Source organism: Zootoca vivipara, chromosome 11 (assembly GCF_965207765.1).
Source record: "Zootoca vivipara chromosome 11, rZooViv2.hap1.1, whole genome shotgun sequence".
NCBI classification, from domain to species: Eukaryota; Metazoa; Chordata; class Lepidosauria; order Squamata; family Lacertidae; genus Zootoca; species Zootoca vivipara.
In genome coordinates this window covers 53,159,006-53,184,662 of record NC_142594.1, presented here as the reverse complement: position 1 = coordinate 53,184,662, position 25,657 = coordinate 53,159,006, and the positions used below count along the sequence as shown (strand labels likewise).

At 47.5% G+C, this 25,657-nt stretch overlaps 1 protein-coding gene across 3 annotated transcripts in view; it reads left to right on the top strand.

The window, feature by feature from the left end:
* Positions 1-25,657, top strand: part of GJC2 (gap junction protein gamma 2) — an 80,501-nt gene that overhangs the window by 42,487 nt on the left and 12,357 nt on the right. The window contains exon 1 of one of the 3 annotated variants that reach the window (XM_035129267.3): positions 9,333-9,511. The exons of the other annotated variants lie outside the window; for them this stretch is intronic. The gene's annotated coding sequence lies outside the window, so the exon portion shown is untranslated. Of the gene's footprint in view, positions 1-9,332; positions 9,512-25,657 lie in introns of those variants that run through there. 3 annotated transcript variants of the gene reach the window in all.

Sequence of the window (25,657 nt, the reverse complement as noted above, 5' to 3'; positions counted from 1 at the left end):
TCCTCTAAAAGTCTGGTAGTTGTTTTTCTCTTTGACATCTGGTTGGAGAGCGTTCCACAGGGCGGGTGCCACTACCGAGAAGGCCCTCTGCCTGGTTCCCTGTAACTTGGCTTCTCGCAGCAAGGGAACCGCCAGAAGGCCCTCGGCACTGGACCTCCATGTCCGGGCAGAGCGATGGAGTTTGAGACGCTCCTTCAGGTATACTGGACCGAGGCCGTTTAGGGCTTTAAAGGTCAGCCCCAATAGCAGGGCCGTTCCTGCCCAAAATCATGTGCAAAACATGCAGCAATAAAAGAAGAACCCCTTTATTCTTCCAGTTATTTTTTTATTCCTCTTTCTAGGATTTTTGGCTTTCCAACTTGGCAGTCCAATGGGAAGCAGGTCCTGTTTTTGAGGGATATTTGTTCCAGATGGTTGGATTGGCCGCCCTGGAACGAAACCACTTCCGTGTGCACGCGTGTGTAGAACCAGGCAAAGCTTTGGCCCGGGAGGAGACTTCGACCTGAGGAATGTGGAGAGAGGCATTTCCCAATTATAATAATAATAATAATAATTTTTTTTTAAAAAAACCCCAACAATCCTCATTGTTGTAGCTCCTGATGAGGAGGGAGCTCTGCCAAGGGGAGCCAAAGCAAATATTGGCAGCCCAGGCTGAGATTGCCCGAAGGAGGGGTTGCAGGATGCAGGCGTGTGCTCTGATGGGCGTGGAAAGGGAGGCTAGCATCATTTAGCAACTGGTGCCGAGGATGTGCTAAGGGGAGGACAGGGTCATTGGCAAGAACTGACTCTCTGCTCCAAGCCCTAACAAGGGGGACACTGGAAAGTGCCTTATTCAGATTCAGACCATTGGTCCATCTAGCTCAGTAGTGTTGACACTGACTGGCAGCAGCTCTTGCTCTTCAGGGTGTCAGGCAGGCGTCACTCCCAGCCATTCCAGGAGATACTGGAGGTTGGACCTGGGGAGAATAGCTGTTTCCTCCTTCCCCTCCATTCACACTCCTGTTGCTTAGCCTGCTCCTGTTCCCCACATCCCAGTATAACTCCCCTGGAGCTAGACTTTCCGAGTTTCAAGAGACGGAGGGCTGTTCCAGACAACCTGTTTCCTGAGTGTTTGTCCCGATTTTCTTGCAGAAAGCTTACAAGGAGGGTAGACTGCGATAAACAGTCTTAACTGAACTCTTGTTCTGATTCGTTTAGGGCATCGGTAGGCAAACTAAGGCCTGGGGGCCAGATCAGGCCCAATCGCCTTCTAAATCCGGCCCGCGGACCGTCCGGGAATCAGTGTGTTTTTACATGAGTAGAATGTGTGCTTTTATTTAAAATGCATCTCTGGGTTATTTGTGGGGCATAGGAATTCGTTCATATTTTTTTTCAAAATATAGTCCGGCCCACCACAAGGTCTGAGGGACAGTGGACCATCCCCCTGCTGAAAAAGTTTGCTGACCCCTGATTTAGGGGGTAGTTTATATATGACAATTTATCCTGCATTTGTCCTGACATGCTTGTGGCGTGTTTTCATGTCTTCTCATTACTAATTCATTCATTCCAGACTTTTCAGAGCATTTTCATCACTTTCTAGAGCCCTTTAACCCACTTTAATGCACATGTATTTAAATGCATACAGGGGCCAGCTGGAGGCACCTAGAAAACACAGATTGTGGCATAACCAGCCTCATATAACCAACATGCTCAAGTCTAATTAAGGCACAGAGGAGTTAAGACCATAGAGTAAGCTAAGACCATAGAGTAAGCTAAGACCATAGAGTAAGCTGTCCTGCCAGGCTTAGCTCACATTGGGAGGTAATCAGGCCTAGTGTATGAAGAGGCTAAGCTGATGGCTCCAGCTTAGCCACATGGCTCTAACAAGCCTTTCTTGATAGAAATACATAAATGATGTATTTCAGGATTAATTTCAGGGTCATGGATTTGAGCGCCATGTTGGGCAAAATATTTCTGCATTTCCGGGGGTTGGATTAGATGACCCTTTTGGTCTGTTCCAGCTCTACAATTCTGATTGTCTCTGGCAGGATTCCTTCTCAGTCCTGCTATCTGAGACCCATTTATTTATTTATTTAAATATTGATCTCACCTCCAAGGAGCTCAAAATTGCACACACTGTTCTTCCTCTCTCCACAACATCCTCACAGCAGCCGTATGAGGTAGGCCCTGCTGAGTGTTGGTGACTGGGCCAAGGTCATCCGGTGAGGATCATGGCTAAGTGGGAATTTGCACCCTGATTCCCCCAGGCCTTGGTCCAACATGTTAAACCGCTTGGACCATGAAGTCTCACCTACCTGTCCTACACCTGATGCCATATTGAACATCAGGTGTGGGACAGCTGAAAGCCTGGTTCAGCCAAAAGGGGTTTGCAGGCTCAGCTGATCGGCCGGGCCTGCAAAGCCTCACGGAGAGTTCTGGGCAATCTAGCACCTTGAAGGAGGCACCTGAGGACCTCAGTGGGCAAGAAATATCACCTGATTTCATTGTGACACCACATGATTGACAAATGGCCAGCCCCGCAATGGGTGGGGGAATGTAGTAATCTGGCCCACCAGTCCCCTACGCCATCCTGCTCTAACCACTACACTAGTGTAGGGCAGCAGGGGTTGAACCTGTGGACTTTGCGCACAGAGTTGCTCTGCATTGGTAGCGCCATGCCTACACTCTGCCACTGGCTTCCCATGAAAAATCCAGGTGAAACTGGATTCAGCATGAGGCTGGCCTCACCTCTTGGCAAAAAGCACTGCCGTCCTGTTCTTAATTACCCCTTGGCAGTGGCCAAGAGAGGAGTTTCACAACCGGCAGTGGAAAATTAAAGGAGGATTGAAACAGCAATATTGTGGCCTTTAGGAATGGCTTGTTCATTTCCTGCTCCCTTGCCAGAGCATTAAGATACCGACTGGTAGGGAGCTTCAGACCCTGAATTGCTTGTATATTTGACTCATGATGCTGGGAGCTGAGCTACACCTAGTTCCAGCTATTGAAATGCCGGCAGCCGTCCCTGGCTCACAGGAACTGACCCTTCCATTGTTGGAGGAAGCTGTGATGACATACAGGGTTTATTACCTATTCTTTCTTTCCATGTGTGTGTGTGCGTTGAGGCTGGTATTCCAGTGGGCTGGGGTAACTGTCTGGGGATACGTCGGGAGGACTCGCCTTAGCTGAGGAATGCAAAGGTTAGTTGGGATTTGGATTTGGATTTGATATCCCGCTTTATCACTACCCGAAGGAGTCTCAAAGCGGCTAACATTCTCCTTTCCCTTCCTCCCCCACAACAAACACTCTGTGAGGTGAGTGAGGCTGAGAGACTTCAGAGAAGTGTGACTAGCCCAAGGTCACCCAGCAGCTGTATGTAGAGGAGCGGGGAAGCGAACCCGGTTCACCAGATTAGGAGTCTACCGCTCTTAACCACTACACCACACTGGCTCTGTTGGGGATGGAGAATGATGAGCAGCCGTTTCACCTCCAGGATCTGCTCACCCCAAATGAAGTCCAAGGGCTGCCAACATAATCACCCACTGTCTTTTGTGCATCTGCAGGGATGACTTTCATGGGCTGGAAGAAAGCAATAGTTCCTGCTGGGTTTTCACATCCAGTTCCTCAGCGGCCTCTAGTTCAGGGTTTCCCAAACTTGGGTCTCCAGCTGTTTTTGGACTACAGTTCCCATCCTACCTGACCACTGGTCCTGCTAGTTAGGGATGATGGGAGTCGTAGTCCCAAAACAGCTGGAGAACCACGTTTGGCATCTGCTTGCCTGCTGGAGGTTCTGGTTCTGCAAGGGAGCTTGTGGTGGCCATTGGAACCTTCCTTGAATTTCCCTTTGGGGTGACTTGTGTATGTGTTTATTTCTTTAAAATCTCAGGGTCCTACCACCTTATTGGGACCTGGTATAAAGCGGGTTTATACCAGCCCCATGGTGGATGGTGCCTGAGGCTTGCAAAATGGCTTGCAAAAATGTGTAGATTGGGCAAAATTGCATATTAGAACAAATTCGCTGATGAATGTTCACGGGGGCTTTTAAAATTGCAAACGGATATGAAAATGTGGAGAACTGAAAAATGAAATTGACATTTCATTTGAGGGGGAGTGGTCCCCAGTTGCTGCAATTGCTCCATAGAGCACAGAGCTGGGAACAGCTGCCTAGATGCTAGACAGGTGTGAGTAGGTCTCCAGAGTTGCAGAAGCGACTCTGTTATCTTTGACAATAAGAGTTAACTCTCTGCTCTTTCCTTGGCTGAGAAGCGCCCGGGATTCACTGCAGCTACCAGGGTGGCGCTGTGGGTTAAACCACAGAGCCTAGGGCTTGCCAATCAGAAGTTCGGCGGTTTGAATCCCCGCGACGGGGTGAGCTCCCGTTGTTCGGTCTCTGCTCCTGCCCACCAAGCAGTTTGAAAGCATGTCAAGTGCAAGTAGATAAATAGGTACCGCTCCTGCAGGAAGGTAAACAGTGTTTCCGTGCGCTGCTCTGGTTCCCCAGAAGCGGCTTAGTCATGCTGGCCACATGACCCAGAATCTGTATGCTGGCTCCCTCGGCCAGTAAAGCGAGATGAGCGCCGCAACCCCAGAGTCGGTCACAACTGGACCTAATGGTCAGGGGTACCTTTACCTTTAACCCTAGGCCTGGTCAATTGAGTTTTTTAACTGCCTGCTCATTGTAGGGACTGATACTGCCTTCCCAGGCAGGCAGCCTCACTCCTGTCAGGTTCCTGATTCAAGCTCTGGAGTTCCCGACAACCGGAGAATTCTGTGGGTGGATTTCCATTCCCATGGGGGTCCATGCTAGAAACAGTGCTAAAATAAATTGGACTTGCCTGGCATTGTTGCTCCATGCTCACAGAATGTGCTGCCCTACATAGTCACCTCATTGTGCCTGCCTTATGCAGCCAGCTCTGGGCCCTACCTCCGTTTTTTTAAAATAGGAGTTGCGGGGGGGGGGGCAGACCCGGTTTGAGCACACAACTGATCCCTCCCTTCCACCATTCATAGATGCTCATTCATTCATGAAAATCATGCCACCCCACGACGGAAGGCAAAATCCAGCCTCGAACCGGGTGGAGGTTTCGTTGCCATGTGGAGGCCGCTGACTCGAACGTTGTTGGAGTTTAGCTCATTTTAATCTTTGTTTTTACAGCTGCTCCTCCCCCCCCTCCTCGCCTCGTTCGGGGGCTCTTTATTACTCCTCGTTCTCTGGAGTGGCTTGTTAACAGCGCGGTTATATGTGCTCATATTTCTATATTGGGATGAAACATGCACAACCCAATGCCAGGTTCCAGTTGTGGGCGGAAAGACGACTTGCTTGCGGCCTGGTCCTGTGCAGAAGAGGACTACACCACTTCAGACTGCGGCCGAAGGATACTTTATTATCATTCCCCCCCCCACATTAAATATGCACACAGATTAAAAACTGTAGTAGACAGGCGTGGGGAACTTTCTTCATCCTGAGAGCCACATTCCCTTCTGCTCAGACTTCCAGGGGCCACACTGCCAGTGGTGGCTGAGACCAGAAGCAAAAGTGGAGAGTGCAGCAAATGTGAATTTTGCCTTGTTTCTGTGTGCATCTGTCAGGAGCCAGCCAGCAGCAAATCACACTGTGCGAGTTGGAGTTAACTCTTTATTAGCAAGAACAGGAGCTGCACAGGAGTGTCAGGAATAATGAGCACAGCAACTCATCTCCGGCAGGTCTTGCCCCCATCATGAAGCAGTTGCTGAGGCTGAAGGTCCCTGTCTCCCCACAACTACCTAAGTCCCCTCCTCTCCAGGGTTTCCCCAAGCAATCTGAGACTGCGCCTGCACGAAGCAAACATATCTGCTCTTTTCATGCCTCTCCTGGTTCTGGGAGTCCAGTAGGGAGGGGAGGTTGTCGCAGCAGGAGGGGGAGATACCTGCGACTCTTCACCAGCCTGACTCATCTCTGCTCTTGTCTTCCTCTCCGGCCTTAGCTTCTGCCTCTGATTCTGGGCTTCTCTCTGCCCCAGACTCTTCCAGCTCACTAAACCCTGTTACCTCTTCAGCTTCCAACACCTTCTCTTCCCGGTCTTCTCCCTATGACCGCTCGTCGTCATCCCACCACCGCTCCCTGGGCTCTGAGCCTTCTTCCCTTGGGGGCTCCCCAGCTGGTTCCTCCCGCTATTCCTCTGTGTTCAACCTGTCCGTGACAACACTTTTCTTTAACCTCTGTCCAGGCAAACAAGAGGCACGTCCAGAATTCAAGAACCCCCTCTAGCCAGGCCAAAACACTCAAGGAGGGTGTGAGGGTGGGCTGCCGAAGGGTGTGGCCTGGGGAGAAGACGTGTGGCCAGAGGGCGATGCCCAAGGGCCAGAGAGAGAGACTCTGAGGGCCACATATGACCCCTGCGCCTGAGATCCCCCACTCCTGGTATAGGCATTTCTGAGCTAGCTAGAACAATGCTTGGACTTGGTGCAAGGCAGCTTCCTTTATTGGGGACTGTATTGAAATGGGACAAGACTTGCCGTCCAGGCCTCAGCTATTTCCACACGCTCAGAAAGTACAAAATGTGGATAGAGTCTCAGCCTAGAGACCAGAGGGAAAACTCCACTCAGCCATGAAGCTCTCTGGGTGACCTTGGTCCAGTCTCTATGTCACAGGGCTGTTGTGAGGATAAAATGGGGGGAGGACTCCTCAGAGGAAAGATGGGCCGTAACCAGAACAGGCAAGTGAAATGCTAATGTTCTTTGTTTGGACGGCAGCTTTATCTATCTATTTTTTTAATGGAGACCTGAGCAGGTTTCTTGGGATCTCAGCAGCACCTGGGAGCAAAGTCCGGAGAGGCTACATGCTGGACCTCACCATCACTGCGTGGGCCCAGGGCTGCAGCGCAGGCTGAAAAAGTTTCAACACCCCTGACTTGCATCAACTCTCCAGGGTTTCTTTCCTTCCTTCCTTCCTTCCTTCCTTCCTTCCTTCCTTCCTTCCTTCCTTCCTTCCTTCCTTCCTTCCTTCCTTTTTTCTTTCTTTTTGAAATAATTTTTTATTTGATTTTTAAAATATAAAATTATAACAATACGACCATACATATCCACATTTACAGATTCGTCTGAAGACTTCCCATCTTCCCCTCTGCGGGTCCTATTATCAAACCTTTTCTATTGCATCTTTTTCAATAGTCCATATTTTATATAAGTCCATTGTCTCCATAGTACTTGCTAAATCACAAGTGTTATTGCAATCCTGCTGTTTTCATCTGCTTACAGTGGTCTCTAAGACAAATTATAAATTTTCCCCATTCCTTGTTAAAAGTTTGGTCTTCCTGATTTCTGACTCTTCCAGTCATTTTAGCCATTTCAGCATAGTCCATCAACTTCATCTGCCATTCTTCTTTGGTAGGGACTTCATCTTCTTTCCATCTCTGGGCTAATAGCATCCATGCAGCTGTTGTCACATAATAAAAAAGTCTTTTCTGCTCCTTTGGAATATCAGCACCTACAATTCCTAATTAAAAAGCTTCCGGTTTTGTATTTTTAAATAAAAGTTATTTTAAAGTTTTTTTCATTTCATTATATATCATTTCCCAGAATGCTTTTATTACCTTACATGTCCACCACATTTGATAAAAGGTGCCTTCTTTTCCTTCACATTTCCAGCAGATATTTGTACCTGCCTTATACATTTTCGCTAACTTACTAGGAGTCAGATATCACCGGCACATCATTTTCATATAAAAAAATTCATTCCAGCAGCACCTTAGAGACCAACTAAGTTTGTCATTGGTATGAGCTTTCGCGTGCATGCACACTTCTTGGTCTCTAAGGTGCTGCTGGAAGGAATTTTTTAAAATTTTGTTTCGACTATGTCAGACCAACATGGCTACCTACCTGTAACTAGAATCATTTTCATATAGTTTTCTTTTGACATACAGCATGGCGAGAATTTCAGGTCAGTTTTCCTGAAAAGCTGCCCAGAGTGGCTGGGGAAACCCAGCCAGATGGGCGGGGTATAAATAATAAATTATTATTATTATTATTATTATTATTATTATTATTATTATTTCCATAACCTTCCATAACCAGACAGAGGGCCTTCTCGGTAGTGGCACCCGCCCTGTGGAACGCTCTCCCAGCAGATGTCAAGGCAATAAGTAACTATTTTACTTTTAGAAGACAACTGAAGGCGGCCCTGTTTAGGGAAGTTTTTAATGTTTGATGCTGTACTGTTTTTAATATTCGGTTGGAAGCCGCCCAGAGTGGCTGGGGAAACCCAGCCAGATGGGCGGGGTATATATATCCTATATAATAATATGCAAGTGTCTCTGCGTCCAGATTCCCTGTGTCCGTGCTACTGCACATGTGCCCCACGGACACAGGGACTGGACGCAGAGACTGGACTGTTTCCCATACCATTTCCCTGTGGCCTCCAACCGCCAATTTTTTTTTTTGCCTCGCGCACGGTGGGTCGCGTTCCTCACGTGGACGTAGAGCGCGGCGGCCGCCTCCGCTTCCAGAGCGGGAGGCTGAGGGTGGAGCTGCGCAGCGGAGGCGCCTCCGAAGAGCCTCTCTGGAGGCAGAACTGCCTGCAGGCCAGCCAGGAGCGCCACCCTGAGCTTGCCAAGGGCGCCCATGCCGCTCCACACTGCTCTCAGGTCCCGGAGATCTCTTCCGGTGCCTGACGGGCGGAGGCGACGAGGAGTCCGCCCATAGCGACGGGGAGGGCAGGGGGCGGGAGAGGCTGGGCTTGACTGGAGCTTCTCTGGCCCACGTTGCTTTTCACACTAAAAATAAATTTTAAAAAATCGAGCGCGGTGGTCTGAGGGCAGGAGGGGAAAACAAGCTGCTTGCCTCCCTCGGCCCCCGGACAGCTCGGAAACCTTCCTCAGGCCTCATTCCGCCCCCTTTGGAGGCCGGCTGGGGAAATGCCTCGATGACGAGCGGGGCTCACGGCTTCCCTCAGCCCCCTTCCCTTTGTCTCACCTCCCTACCCCCTTTTCCCAGCGGTGGGAGTGGTGCTCGCTCCGGAACTCATTGTCGGGCAGCAACGCCTCTGGGTGTGTGCAGAGTGCCCACACTTTTCTAGCGCCTGTTTACTTAACAGGCTGAATGACACTAGTATATATATATATATATATATATATATATATATATATATATATAATCTTTCCCAATCTGAAAATTCCAGCTCTCCAGGGTTTGAGGCAGCAACACCCCCAGCCCTACCTGGAGGCACCAGGGAATGAACCTGGGACCTATTCGCCTGCGCGGAAACCGTCAATCGTCTGCACCTGGAAGCGGTGATGGACAAGGGCCTCCCTCCTGCTTGCCTGCACGAACAGAGCCAGCCCTCCTGGGTGTCATTTGGGATGGGGGGGTGGAGATTGGAGACACCTATGTAAACACTTCCAGGAAGCCACTCCAGCTCACTTTCTCCGGCATCCTGCTGCCGCTGGCACATCAGCCTTGTTGCCATCCAGCTGTGAGCGAGCGGGACCTGAGCTTCGGAAGAAGAGGCTTCTCTCCTGCTCTGCTCGGAGCTGCCAGTCCCACCGGCTCTCTGGAAAAGGTACCGGGGTTTGCAAGGTGGCTCCTTTCGGGGGTTTAGCGCATCAGTGAAGGAGAGACTCCTCCAGGAAGCCTTCAGCAAGCAGCAAACGCATTTCCGAAAGCTCTTTTCTTCTCAATGCAAGCTTAGGGAATGCTGATTATGGAATAATAATAATAATAATAATAATAATAATAATAATAATAATAATACTTCTAATAATCCCTAAGCTTGAGTGGGAAAGAAAATGGTTCTGAAGAAGTTCTCTTCTGCCTGCTGAAACCTTCCTGCTCCTTATTATATGATTTATTGATTTTCCTTGACGTTTGAGATTTGAGGGAGTTTTTATGAACTTTGTTTCCCACAAGCTACAATTCTGAAGAGGAAATTCTGGGTGTGCGCGCACCTGATTATGCATATATAATGCATGTGCGCATACAAACACACACATGATGAGGTTTGATGCACAGTCTTACAGACAGTGAGAGCTGCTCAACAGCAAAACAGGCTGTCATTATTAGTGATTAGTTATTGAATTTTTCTACCACCCTTCTTCTGAGGATCGCAGGGCAGAGGTTGGATGGCTGTCTGTCAAAGATTCTTCAGCAGTGATTCTTGAATTACAGGGGGTCAGATGAGATGACATGTGGGATTCCTTCCAATTCTACAAATCTATGGTTCTATTATTATTATTATTATTATTATTATTATTATTATTATTATTATTATTATTATTATTATTAGCTTGCTTATGCTGGGAATGAAGATTAACAAAAGGCTTGCAGTATTTTAAAAAATGTTGTTGTTGTTTAGTCGTTTAGTCGTGTCCGACTCTTCGTGACCCCATGGACCAGAGCACGCCAGGCACTCCTGTCCTGCACTGCCTCCCGCAGTTTGGTCAAACTCATGTTCGTAGCTTCGAGAACACTGTCCAACCATCTTGTCCTCTGTCATCCCCTTCTCCTAGTGCCCTCAATCTTTCCCAACATCAGGGTCTTTTCCAAGGATTCTTCTCTTCTCATGAGGTGGCCAAAGTATTGGAGCCTTAGCTTCAGGATCTGTCCTTCCAGTGAGCACTCAGGGCTGATTTCCTTCAGAATGGATAGGTTTGATCTTCTAGCAGTCCATGGGACTCTCAAGAGTCTCCTCCAGCACCATAATTCAAAAGCATCAATTCTTCGGCGATCAGCCTTCCTTATGGTCCAGCTCTCACTTCCATACATCACTACTGGGAAAACCATAGCTTTAACTATACGGACCTTTGTAGGCAAGGTGATGTCTCTGCTTTTTAAGATGCTGTCTAGGTTTGCCATTGCTTTTCTCCCAAGAAGCAGGCATCTTTTAATTTCGTGACTGCTGTCACCATCTGCAGTGATCAAAATAAAAAAATTCCTTCAGTAGCACCTTAAAGACCAACTAAGTTTATAATTTGGTATGAGCTTTCGTGTGCATGCACACTTCTTCAGATACACTTCTTCAGGTGTATCTGAAGAAGTGTGCATGCACACGAAAGCTCATACCAAAATATAAACTTAGTTGGTCTTTAAGGTGCTACTGAAGGAATTTTTTTATTTTGCTTCGACTCAGACCAACACGGCTACCTACCTGCAGTGATCAAGTAGCTCAAGAAAGTAAAATCTCTCACTGCCTCCATTTCTTCCCCTTCTATTTGCCAGGAGGTGATTAGACTATTTTTTAAAAATAGTCTTATCGTTAATTTTGGGGCTTTTAAACTGTGGAGAGTGGATTTATTTTTGAACTTACTGCAGACACAACAGTTTTCCATCTTAGAAACAAGTGCCTATTGCAAACATGGAGGGGGGTGGTTATATATAATTATATATTATTCAGGCAATATGGTATAACTCGAAGTTAACACGGTGCTACCGTTTATTGCTAATTATTCACACATTTTGCAAGACGTAAGCAATTATTTGGGCTATATAGGCAGATATGGCCATCTGGGTGTGTTTTGGGTGGGGCTGCCCTTGAAGGCAGTCCCTCAAATTGAGTTGATCCAGAAGGTGATTGTGAGGTTTTGTCTGTGGCCAGCAAGCTGGCTCAAATTACACTAAGCTGCTCTTTGGCAATTCCGCTGGGTGCTGGCCAGCTTTTAAAGCCTTAAATCAGGGGGCCGCTCCCCCCCCCCGGTTTGTGGGCCCAATCCCACTCTCCACCAAGCAAATAATTCTGACCCGTTAAGACGCTGCTGATTTTGGTGGTGGCAAAAACATTTACAAAATGATAGACGATACAGCGCTTGGGTGGGCAGAGCTCAGTGCCAAAATGGGGGTGCAAATTGCCACCTCTCCAGCAGGGCCGGCGCGTCCATTAAGGCAAACTAGGCAGTTGCCTAGGGCGCCAAAATGGAGGGGACACTGGCATGACGGGGAGCGCTGATGGCTTCGCAGGACTCACTCTGCCGCATGGCCGCTGCACCCCGACGCCACCTACCCACGTCCAGGGCAGGCGCCGGTGCAGCCCAGGCGTGCCCAGAGCGCTGAGGGCAGCAGCGTTTGGAGGACAGGTGTGGCGAGAGCAGCCCCTTCCCGCGGCGCATGCACGCTGGAGCCGGGTCTTCGGCTCCAGGCGCCACCACCGCGCTCTACTTCTCGGGCAGGCGGGAGTAGCTGCTGTTGCTCCTGGGGCTGAAGCCCGAGGGTGAGCAACCCAACCATCAACGTCGCAGGTAAGCGGGAGGGGCGCTGGGAAGGGAAGGGGGTGAAGGCTGGGCCAGGCCCGCAGGGAGGAGGCAGACGCCCGGGGGCGCGCGCCAGAAGGTGATCTCGCCTAGGGTGCAAAAAACCCTAGCACCGGCCCTGCTCTCCGGTAATCAGATCGATCCATTTGGCAGTAATCCTCCCTCCTCAAGTGCTCTGCAAAGATCAGGTGAGCAGAGGGTTGTGTGTGTGTGTGTGTGTGTGTGTGTGTGTGTGTGTGTGTGTTTAATTACTACATTCATATCCTACCTTTTCTCCTAAGCCAGGCATAGACAACCTTGGCTCTCCAGATGTTTTGGAACTACAACTCCCATGATCCCTGACAACTGGTCCTGTTAGTTAGGGATCATGGGAGTTGAAGTTCCAAAACATCTGGAGAGCCAAGGTTGCCTATGCCTGCCCTAAGGAGCTTTTCTCCTCCAGCTCCATTTCTTCCTCATAACAACCCGGTGAGGTAGGCGAAGATTAAAATTACTGACTGCTCCCCAAGGTCGCTCGGTGAGTGGGGATTTGAACCCTGATCTCCCAGGTCCTAGTCCAGCACTCTAACCACTTTGCCACAATGACTCTCCTGTGTCTAAAGGTGTGTTAACGTCACCCTTCCCTGCCATGTGGCCTCTGAAGGTTTGACCAAGGGTAAATAAATGCAGCTCATGAGCCAGAAAAGATACGCTCTGCTGACTCCAGGTGACCCTTTATTTGCCCAGCTGATCATCGGGGCTTACAAAGTGCTTGCATGGAGCTAGGCAAGCCCTGACAATCAGCTGGTAGTCAGGGCTTGTGCAATTTGCAGGCGTTGAACAGGGCTTCTTGCATGCAGAACATGTACTGTTCCACACTGGACTTCCACTGGACTTCCACTGGGTGGAGCCGCTACGCCGGCAGGAGGGGCAAGGTAGCAAGGAGGTTGACACAGTGCAACTGCACCAGCAGAACCCATCTAGGGCAAACACTGACCTCCTCACCAGACTTGCCCTCCCCACCATTCTCTCAGTAAGCCGCAATGCTAGTACAGTGGTACCTCGCAAGACGAATGCCCTGCAAGACGACTTTTTCCCAAGACAAATGCATCTTGCGATCTGATGGTGACTCGCAAGACAAATTCGTTTTGCGAAAAATTCGTCTTGCGAATCGCAGTTTCCCATAGGAATGCATTGAAATTTAATTAATGTGTTCCTATGGGCAAAAAAGAAAAGAAATTTCAATGTGAACAAATGTGGGCTCAGGAATGCACGGAGGACACCTGGCCAAGCTCCTTTCCCACCAAGCAAAGTGGGCAGGCTTGCAAAGGCCAGGGACCAGAGAGGGCATCCTTCCTTTTTTGTTGTTGTTGCAAAAGCTACCTTCCGAAAGGGGCTGGCTTCCCTTTCCCGCCGGCGCTCTTGCCGCACAGATCTTTCCATTGCTTTGTTCTCTTTACGCCTCTGCTTCCTTTTCTCGCTGGCTGCCCAGAGCCCTAGTCCAGCAGCCATGACCCTTGGCCGCCACCCCCCCCATTTGCACAGGTGCCGAAAAAAGACACCCCCCCTCTCATTGCAGGCAGCTCTGAACAGGGCCAGCCCCCCTCCCTTTTCCCCAGTCCCATTGTCTTTCCTTTCCCCTCCTTTTCTCGCTATTATAAAGCCTTTCTCGCCTTTGAACTCCAAGCGGAGCCCTTTTTGCATGTGAATATGGGAGATGGAGCAGCTCTGGGTGGACTTTGGCAAGGACTACAATGTGGGGAGGGGGATCCCGTTTCCTTCCATTTAAAAAGGGATTCCATTTATATGGTCTCTGGCTCTACTTCATTTGAAAAAGGAAAGGGAAAAGAGGGGGATATGGTCAAATGAAAATAGGGGAAACATGATTGCTTCCTGTTATGAAGGTTTCAGGAGCCTTCAGAGGGAAAGCTAGAGTCCGCCCTTGTTCCAACAGCTCCCCAATGGCACCAACATCTCCTCAATGAGCCCTATAATCTCAGGAAAGGGAAGCTAAAAAGCAAAGCAGCTAATTAATTGACATCGCCTCTTACCAGAAGGCCACCAACATTTTTATCCCAGCTCTGCTGTTTTTGGAGAGAGAAGAGACAGAAAGGAGAGGGGAGCTTTTAAAGAGCGTGCCAAGGCAGCCGCCATCAATGCACTCAGCATCTTCCTTCGTGTCCTGTTTTCCTCTCTCACTGTGCTTTGAAATGTGCTGATGTGCTGGAAAGGAATGTGCTTTACATATTGTTTAATACTTGCACTTCGTACATGCTCTAGACCCTCCAAGTGTCCTTGTTTTCCAGGGACAGTGCTGGAATGCTGATTTCCTTAGGACACCCCGATTTTCACCAGAGAAATGTTGGGAGGGTATGGTAGGGTGTCCCCGGAGAAATGTAGGAGGGGACGCCTCTATTTTCATTGGAGAAACGTTGGAGGCTTTTTGCATGCTTCCACTGCTGGTTTGAGAAGCATGCCCCCTCCTGTAGTTATCCCATCGTTTCTTAGGAAATAACTGCATTTTGAGGCACTGTCCCCCAAACCAGATTCAAACCAAATTGGGAAGAATAACAACCAGCTGCATCTTAAGCCAGTAATGCATATGCAGCCTAAGTCAGACCACTGGTCTAGCTCAGTGTTGTCTACACTGACTGGCAGCAGCTCCCTCTCCAGGGTTTGTGGCTGTGAGCCTTTCCCAACCCTGCTTAGGCAGCCCTGTTTAGGGAAGCTTTTAATGTTTAATAGATTATTGTATTTTAATATCCTTCTGGAAGCCGCCCAGAGTGGCTGGGGAAACCTGGCTAGATGGGCGGGGTATAAATAAATTATTATTATTATTATTATTATTATTATTATTATTATTATTATTATTATTATTATTACCACCCCACCTGGAGACCCCAGCAAGGATTGAGGTTTTCCTCCCTCTTATATCTTCATTTTTGTCCCTATCTCTGCAAACATTTCAATTGGTTACACTTATTCCTTTTACTGTATTTTTTATGTGTTTATATCAGCATTTTTTTTATTTATTTAAAGAAAACAGAGAGGAAAACGAGAAAAGATGAGATTCTCAGCATGTGAGAATCTGTGCCCCTACATCAGGCTTCCTCAACCTCGGCCCTCCAGATGCTTTTGGCCTACAACTCCCATGATCCCTAGCTAGCAGGACCAGTGGTCAGGGATGATGGGAACTGTAGTCTCTAAACCAGGCATCCCCAAACTGTGGCCCTCCAGATGTTTTTGCCTACAACTCCCATGATCCCTAGCTAACAGGACCAGTGGTCGGGGAAGATGAGAATTGTAGTCCAGAACAACATCTGGAGGGCCGAAGTTTGGGGATGCCTGCTCTAAACATCTGGAGGGCTGAGGTTGAGGAAGCCTGCCCTACACCCAATTCCAGACATGCTGCTGATAATTTCTTCCATCGCTGTAATTAACTATTTCCTTCCAGGGCTGCAACTGAAAATGCTGTTAAGCATTACAGCAGATAGACCCAACTCTCTTCTCTGCCCCAGGAAACTGAAAGTCCTCCATCTGATGTAGTCGATGTTCGTTCCACCAAATGCCTTAAGAAGCCTCTGCCTGTGGAACGAACGGAGAAGATCGTTCCTTTTCCAACTCCGCTGGCCAGCTTTGAGAGACGCAGCCCTCGCTCTTCTCCCCCCGGAGTTGCCGCTCAAAAGCAGCTCAAAAATAGTAGAGGCCGGTTGTGTAAGGGCAGTGCCTGTCTTTCCCGTGACAACTTGTGCGTGAGCTCTGCCAGTGAGCAGCTTTGCTGGGCAACGGCTCCAAGTGTGGCAGGGGCTTTTTTTCCTTGGGGCAAATGTTTGGGGAAAAACAAGCTGGAGCATTTTGTCCTTGTCTTGGGAAGGAGCCCAGATTGCTCAGAGAAAGGAAAAAACCTAGCCGCAAATAAATCACAGAGAGCCAAGGTCAGCTTCATAAAAGATTTCTTTGTACTTGAGTTTGATAGCAGAGTGCAAAACATGGAGTCATATGAGCTGGCAGGAGGGGGGGTCTTACTTAAGACCCTGAAACTCAAGGGGTGGAGTTGGGGTGTACGGCAGCCATGTGAGAGAGGAGGATCAAAGAGCTGGCAGGGACCTCATGTCCAGTCTCTCTGCTTCTGCTTCTTCTTCGGCGATCACTCGTGGCAAAGTAAGATTGTCTTCCATAAACACGGTTTTAACAATGAGTCCGTAAGTGACTGTGGAGGCCAATTCTGGATCCACATGTCCTTCCCACAGTGGGGACATTGGTTCCCGGGCAGGAGTTGATCACGGTGTGGATTTGCCAAGCGTGCCTTCCTCTTAGCACGTTTCTCCCTTGCGTCCTGAGATCGAGTTTCTTCAAAGCCCATGACACCTTTGCTAAAGGCTGTTCTCCAACTGGAGCGCTCGCAGGCCAGTGTTTCCCAGTTGTCAGTGTTTATACTACATTTTTAAAGATTTGCCTTGAGACAGTCTTTAAACCTCTTTTGTTGACCACCAGCATTACGCTTTCCATTTTTAAGTTCGGAATAGAGTAGTTGCTTTGGAAGACAATCATCAGGCATCCGCACAACATGACCAGTCCAACGAAGTTGATGTTGAAGAATCATTGCTTCAACACTGGTGAACTTTGCTACATCCAGTACACTGATATTAGTTCGCCTGTCTTCCCAAGTGATGTGTAACATTTTTCGGAGACACCGTTGATGGAATCTTTCAAGGAGTTGGAGATGGCGTTTATAAGTGGTCCATGTTTCACAAGCATATACCGGTAGTAAGGTTGGTAGTACAATAGCTTTGTAAACAAGCATTTTGGTTTCCCTGTGAATGTTCCTGTCCTCAAACACTCTGCACTTCAATCGGGAGAAAACCGCACTCGTAGAGCTCAGGCGATGCTGGATTTCGGCATCAGTGTTGACCCTTGTGGAAAGATAACTGCCTAGGTAGGAGAAGTGATCGACATTTTTCAATGTTACACCATTGAGTTGGATTTGTGGCGCTGCAGAGGGGTTATTTTGTACTTATTGGTGCAGCACTTTGGTTTTTTGGATGTTGAGCGACAGGCCAAGCTTTTTGTAAGCTTCTGCGAATATATTTAGGATGGTTTGGAGGTCATCCTCTGAGCGTGCACACACTACGTTGTCATCAGCATAGGCTAATACTGGCCTAATAATATTTACTCAAAGTCCACCCCCTTTCTTATCATTTGAACCCATCAGTTTGGGTCTTGGAGCAAAGGGAGAACTGATTTGCTCCACCTTTTTTGTGAAAGCCATCTTCAGAGGGAACAACCAGAGAACCTCTTAGTGTCCCTTCTTCACTCTAAATATACCCAAGTCCTTCAACATTTCCCTCATTGGACTTGGGCAGAAGGACCCTTGCCATCTTTGTCACCCTCCTCTGGACACAGAATGGCATTTTAACTTTGATGTAGAATGGAGGGGTGGAGGGAGAGAGAAAGGCCATGTGCTGTCCGCCCTAAATCAAGTGTATATATATATATATATATATATATATATATATATATATATATATACACTTAACTGACCAAATCACATTGCAGATAGCTCAGTTCTGTGCCCCCCCCCCAACATAAATCCTGGCTACACCCATGAGAGAGGCTGTAAAACATTCCCACAAACGAATCGGAATGAATACTCAACTAAAACCAAACATAGTCTAACCTCCATGTAAGCTTTGTGAAAGCAAGTCAGGATGAATGGTGAATAAACAGTTGAGCTAGACGAATCCTGATTGGGGTGTGTGGAAATATATGACTTAGATGGGACATTTGTTGCCTTGTTTTTTGTGGCATGTAGATATGCATCTGCACATATAAATTAGCATAGGCAAAAACGGGCAAATTTGTGGATATGAACCTGTGTCCCAAATCTTGTACCTAGCCATGGTCCTGATCTTCAGCTTGACTACCAATGGCATAGGTCTTAAGAAGATGTCACCACTTCTGTATTATACATACTTGCATTCCTTCCTTGCATTGTTAAATTGAGCCCCGTTCATATCCAGGCTTGCTTTTCTTCTGACTTCTCCTTACTATCCAACCCCTTGTGAACTTCATTTGTGCATGTGTAGTTCTTTTTTAATCCCCAAAACATTATTTCCTTTTGCCTTGCATTGTTTCCAAGGGAAGGTTCTACTACATTGCTGCTCCCAAAAAGCTTAGTCTGTTCTGTGTTGTGCTTGTGGCAGCGAAGCCCTGGACACTGATTGGCTGAGCTGACATTGTGGGATGGAATGCTCAGTTTCTCCAGGAACCCAGCAGTTTGAAGTCCAAGTTCTGCGAGGAAAGGGAAAGTTGTCAGTTTGACTGGGATGAAAATCTCACATGGGAGATTGTTTAGAATGTGGGGCTGAGATGTGCAAAGTGTCTAAAGCAGGCACCCCCAAACTGCGGCCCTCCAGATGTTTTGGCCTACAACTCCCACAATCCCAAGCTAACAGGACCAGTGGTTGGGGAAGATGGGAATTGTAGTCCAAAACATCTGGAGGGCCGAAGTTTGGGGGTGCCTGGTCTAAAGGAAGGGTCTATTAGTAGACAACAAGCTGAGAAAAATGAACTGGAAATAAGATTAAAGGGCAGAGGAGGCAAGGAATTGAAGCAAGAAGGAGAGATTAATCAGCAAAGGAGCTTCAAAGAAACCTCACAACATATTAAGCCTTAAAATAGGCTACTATGCTGGCAGGAACTGCTCAGTCTGTCATTTTTTCTACTTGTCGGAACTTTTGCCTAGCTTTTTATGTGCAATGAATTTGCATTGATTTGTAGCCAGACGTCAGTCGTGCAAAATGAGGAATCCAGCTGGTGTTGGAGAGAGGTGAACTTGCACACTGCTGATACTGAAGAAGGGGTGGATCTGATATCCTAGAGAGAATCTGACCCTGTTTTCTATTCTCAGAGCTGTTGTCCCGCTGGGTGTAGGTTTCTCTTGTTAAACTCTCGCTGACAGCTTAACCTTCCGTATCTAATTAGTGTTTATCTGAGCTTCCGAGCTTCTCCCTGAAATACATGGTTAGCTGCCTGCCAGACCAAATATTTGGCCAGTGTTTATGACTTCCCTGCTATTTTTTGTTGCTCCATACACAAACACTGTACCAGATAGGCTTTGTTTTTGTGGTCCATATCCAGTTAGTGTAACAAACCTTTGTTCAGGGCTGGTGGGGTGGGTGGGATTTATGTGTTTCCATTGTCTGCGCCTTGGCAGAAGCTTTCCAAAGAATTCCTAGACCAGGCATCCCCAAACTGCGGCCCTCCAGATGTTTTGGCCTACAACTCCCATGATCCCTAGCTAACAGGACCAGTGGTCAGGGAAGATGGGAATTGTAGTCCATAACATCTGGAGGGCCGAAGTTTGGGGATGCCTGACCTAGACATTTGGATAAGCGCTTCCAAAACTTTTGACAGCAGAGGAACCCTTTTTATTCTGAATTAAAACCGGACATAGACTTCAAGCTTATGCCAGAGCAGGTTTACTCTAATGGAACTTATTTGCTGCTTCTCTGTATGAATCACTGCTCAGTATGCCTTCTGATTAGAAGGATGCAAGCCCAGCGTGGGGTCTCAGGCAGAAATCCAAAAGGCAGGCTCTTTTGACAGCTGGTAATTGTTAAGTATAATCGTTTGATTGACACCGGAATGGAAAATGCCTCTGTGCATCGCTGAAAGGTTTGACACTGGAAATCCCGCTGGAGTATACTAAATGGTCTCTGAACTCCTAGATAGGTTGATAATTAACTGCTGCCGTATTCTGCTAGCTAACACGTGAGTGTTTAACCTTAGATCAGGTCACAAAGGTATTTGGTTGCAAATCCCCATTTTGAAAGGATGCCTTTAGTCATTGTTCCCAAGCTCTGTGGAAGTAAGGATGTCTAAAGGAGCTCACTCAGGGAGCGCATAGCTTCAGGCTAATGGGGGCTGTAAATGGGGGCTGAGAGCCAGTGTGGTGTAGTGGTTAAGAGCAGTAGACTCGTAATCTGGGGAACCAGGTTCGCGTCTCCGCTCCGCCACATGCAGCTGCTGGGTGACCTTGGGCTAGTCACACTTCTCTGAAGTCTCTCAGCCCCACCCACCTCACAGAGTGTTTGTTCTGGGGGAGGAAGGGAAAGGAGATTGTTAGCCGCTTTGAGACTCCTTCGGGTAGTGATAAAGCGGGATATCAAATCCAAACTCCTCTTCTTCTTCTAAAGAGAGAAAGACCTTTGCTTATAGGTCTGTTCAGAGTATTTCACATTTTCTAAGATGCTGAGCCTATGCCGGACAGCACAAGATGTCTTATGGAATTATTTGGATGTATCTTTGATGTTTTTGCTCTGTTGTGAAGAAAGTTCTGCAAGTAAAGTTTTGAATGATGTCTAATGGGTCTCGACCAGGGGTCAGCAAACTTTTCCAGCACTGTCCCTCAGTGCTGTCCCTCAGACCTTATGGGCAACACAGCATGCCCTATCAGTGGTATTTCCATTCCTTTTTCATCTTCCTGTGTCTGCCTCAAATCCACAGCAGCTTTGTGTTTGAGAGGGAAATGTCCCCCCCCCCTCCAAGACAGCGGCCGCCAGGAAGAGGTGAGTTCAGGAAACACAGGAAGTTATTTAAGGAGGAGGATGCCCATCTCCTAAGCACATGTTTATGTCTGAAAAATATCTTGTTTAAAAACCATTTTGGGACTCCGCAGCGACAATGATGGCCTTGATAAAGGGCTGCAGCCGCAAACTACAATTCATCAGCTGGAGCAAGTCTCCAGCTGGCAGATACAGAGCTACTTTTCCAGGAAATCAGAAAATTAATTGGCATTGCAGTGTGAATTTCCCATGTTACACATTTTTAATGCAAATTTTGTCTCATGTTCACATTTCTGCAAAGCAAGCGAACCCCCCCCCCCCAAATCATGCGTTTTTGTATGTTATTTTCACAAATACGTGCATTTTTTTAAATGCAAACTTTACCCCAGTATATGCATTTTTGTACTTGGCTGGAGAATTCCCTTGCAAAACTCATTGGATAGCTGTATTCTGGTTCTCTATTGCAAATTAGGCAGGTTTGCAAATTAAATTCTCACCCACCCCAAACTGTACATCTCTTTATCAGTACTGCAGGGCAGATGGTCTCCCCCAGAGGCTTCTTATCTTCCTATCTAACACCACCACAACCCTTGGTTGAAACAATAAAATCTGCCTTTACTCCCTTCCTAGCTGTCTAGCATGACATCCTGCCGTTGTCTTTCCCCACATAAACATTCTTGTCTCTATTCTTTTCTTTTTTTTTTAAAAAAAGTTATTCTCAGTCCTTGAGGCTTCCTCCCTTCTCTGCATTTCTTTTCTTGTTTCTAAACTTGCACCAATCCTGTTTCTCGCTTGCATTGTTCCCTGGGATGAAACTTCCGTTCCTCTTGAAATCCCAAGGTGGCAAAACTTCCTGGAGGTTCTGGTAGACTCTGGAGTTAGTCCCTCATTCTAGGTTTCGGAGAAAATGTCCAGATCTCTCTTGCTGCTGATAAACAGACCAGCACCAGAGCCCAGTTCTTTCTTAAGATACATGATACATATGCATGCAATTTTACAGTGGCCGCTTTTGCCCCCACAAAAAAGAAAGGACAAGAGATGCTTCTTGGGAGAAAAGCAATGACAAACCTAGACAGCATCTTAAAAAGCAGAGACATCACCTTGCCGACAAAAGTCTGTATAGTTAAAGCTATGGTTTTCCCTGTACAGTGGTACCTCGGTTTATGAACACAATTGGTTCCGGAAGTCTGTTCATAAACTGAAGCGTTCATAAACTGAAGCGAACTTTCCCATTGAAAGTAATGGAAAGTGGATTAATCTGTTCCAGACAGTCCACGGAGTACTTAAACTGAAGCGTTCATAAACTGAAGCGAACTTTCCCATTGAAAGTAATGGAAAGTGGATTAATCCGTTCCAGACGGGTTGGCGGAGTACCTAACCTGAAGCGTACTTAACCCGAAGCATGGGTGTAATTGGTTCCGGAAGTCTGTTCATAAACTGAAGCGAACTTTCCTATTGAAAGTAATGTAAAGTGAATTAATCCGTTCCAGATGGGTCTGTGGCGTTCGTAAACCGAAAATTCGTAAACTGAGGTGTTCATAAACCGAGGTTCCACTGTAGTGATGTATGGAAGTGAGAGCTGGACCATAAAGAAGGCTGATCGCCGAAGAATTGATGCTTTTGAATTATGGTGCTGGAGGAGACTCTAGAGAGTCCCATGGACTGCAAGAAGATCAAACCTATTCATTCTGAAGGTAATCAGCCCTGAGTGCTCACTGGAAGGACAGATCGTGAAGCTGAGGCTCCAATACTTTGGCCACCTCATGAGAAGAGAAGACTCCCTGGAAAAGACCCTGATGTTGGGAAAGATGGAGGGCACTAGGAGAAGGGGACGACAGAGGGGGAGATGGTTGGACAGTGTTATCGAAGCTACCAACATGAGTCTGACCAAACTGCGGGAGGCAGTGGAAGACAGGAGTGCCTGGCATGCTATGGTCCAGGGGGTCATGAAGAGTCGGACACGACTAAACAACTAAACAACAACAACCTCTGGGTGTCAGGCAGGGGGCATTCGCAGCTAAACAACAATACACACACACACAGAACCACACACACACACACACACACACACACACACACACACACACACAGAGTGGTACCTCAGTTTAAGTACACAATTGGTTCCTGAAGTCCGTACTTAATCTGAAGCATACTTAACCTGAAGTGAACTTTCCCATTGAAAGTAATGGAAAGTGGATTAATCCATTCCAGACGGGTCCGCGGAGCACTTAAACTGAAAGTACTCAAACCAAAGCGTACTTAAACCGAGGTATGACTGTATAGAGAGAGAGGATTTAGAAACAATTGCCATAACTTAGGAAGAAATGCAATTCATATCATCATCATCATTTATTCGTACCCCACCCACCTTGACTGGGTTCCTAAACAGGGCTGCCTTCAGATGTCTTCTAAAAGTCAGGTAGTTGTTTGTTTCCTTGACATCTGGTGGGAGGGCGTTCCACAGGGTGGATGCTACTACCGAAAAGGCCCTCTGCCTGGTTCCCTGTAGCTTCTTATCTCACAGTAAGGGAACTGCCAGAAGGCCCTCGGAGCTGGACCTCAGTGTTTGGGCAGAACGATGGAGGTGGAGACGCTCCTTCAGGTATACTGGGCCGAGGCCGTTGACGGCTTGAAACGTCAGCACCAACACTTTGAATTGTGCTTGGAAACGTACTGGGAGTCAATGTAGATCTTTTAGGACCAGTGTTATATGATCCCAGCGGTTGCTCCCAGTCATTAGTCTAGCTCAGGCATCCCCAAACTTCGGCCCTCCAGTTGTTTTGGACTACAATTCCCATCTTCCCCAACCACTGGTCCTGTTAACTAAGGAACATGGGAGTTGTAGGCCAAAACATCTGGAGGGTGGCAGTTTGGGGATGCCTGGTCTAGCTGCTGCATTCTGGATTAGTTGTAGATTCTGAGCCACCTTCTAAGGCAGCCCCACAGAGAGTGCATTGCAGTAGTCCAAGTGGGAGATAACCAGAGCTTGCACCATTATGGCAAGACTGTGCACAGGCAGGTAGAGTCTCAGCCGGTGTACCAGATGGAGCTGGTAGTATAGTAGGGATGCTGCGACTAGGTGATTGGTTTGCCTGCTCAGTCTGCTATTCAGGTGCTAACAGCTAATGGGCAACTTCCAGGTCCTCCCTGCCTTTCTAAACCATAGTACGCCCATTTTATTGTTAACATTTTTTGTCTGGCTTGCAATTCATCTGCCCTTGGTACATATCTCCTTCTCCCATATGCCCCTACTCTTACCTTAGCATTGTCCAAAAAGCCTATTCTCAGTGTGCCCTTTGATCTGAAGTTCAGAAAATGACAGCGTAAGGGCCTTTTCAGTGGTGGCCCCCCGGCTATAGAATTTCCCCAGGAAAGCTCACTTGGTGCCCACATGGTGGTCATTTTAGCACAAGCCTAAGATTCTTAGGGAAGCTGAGTGGGAGAGCACCCGCTTTGCATGCAGAAGGTCCCAATCCCCAGCATTGCCCGGCCGGGCTGGGAAATCCCCCTCCTGAAACTCTGGAGAGCTGCTGCCAGCCAGTGCAGACAATACTGAGCTAGCTGGACCAATGGTTCTGACTCAGTATAAGGCAGCTTCCTGGTTCCAATTCTTCTGCTTTACCAGAGCTTTTAAGATATTTGGTGGGTGGGGGAGCTAGCTTCTGTTTGCTGGGTTTTAGCTCTTGTGTTTGACAGTAGGTTTTCACTGCTGTGCTTTTTAAAAATATGCTTTTTATTTTGCATTTGTTTTTTATGTTGGCTGGAGTTTTAAAAGTTCATTGCGGGTTTTTATTGCCTCTTGGTTTTATTGCTGCATTTTATTGTGCAGTGCCTAGATAACTTATTTAATGAGGTGCCTTAGAAATACAAATAATAAATGCCTGCAAATTGTTTTTGGGCTGCTGCTGCCTTGCGCACTTATCAGGGAGTAAACCCCATTGAACTCTGCTGGGTTTACTTCTGAGTAGATAGAATCATAGAATCATAGAGTTGGAAGAGACCATAAGGGCCATCCAGTCCAACCCCCTGCCAAGCAGGAAACACCATCAAAGCATTCTTGACATATGCCTGTCAAGCCTCTGCTTAAAGACCTCCAAAGAAGGAGACTCCACCACACTCCTCGGTAGCAAATTCCACTGCCAAACAGCTCTTACTGTCAGGAAGTTCTTCCTAATGTTTAGGTGGAATCTTCTTTCTTGTAGTTTGAATCCATTGCTCCGTGTCCGCTTCTCTGGAGCAGCAGAAAACAATCTTTCTCCCTCCTCCATATGACATCCTTTCATATATTTGAACATGGCTACCATATCACCCCTTAACCTTCTCTTCTCCAGGCTAAACATACCCAGCTCCCTAAATCGTTCCTCATAAGGCATCGTTTCCAGGCCTTTGACCATTTTGGTTGCCCTCTTCTGGACACGTTCAAGCTTGTCAGTATCCTTCTTGAACTGTGGTGCCCAGAACTGGACACAGTACTCCAGGTGAGGTCTGACCAGAGCGGAATACAGTGGTACTATTACTTCCCTAGATCTGGATGCTATACTCCTATTGATGCAGCCCAGAATTGCATTGGCTTTTTTAGCTGCTGCATCACACTGCTGACTCATGTCAAGTTTGTGGTCTACCAAGACTCCTAGATCCTTTTCGCATGTATGTGCTGGGCTGTTAGCATCTCAAGAGGGAGGGATTGTAATGGACTGGTAGAGCATATGAGCTTGTGTACATAGGTCTCAGGTTTCATCCCTAGCAAACGGGTCAGGAATCAAATTATGGCAAAGACCTCTGTCTGAGACCCTATAACATGGTGACTTCCAGATGTTGGACTCCAACCCCTATCAGTTCTGGCCAGAGGATGATGGGAGTTAATAGTCTAATTAACATCTGGGGTTGAAGAAGGCTCCAACCAAGAGTTTGACACACACA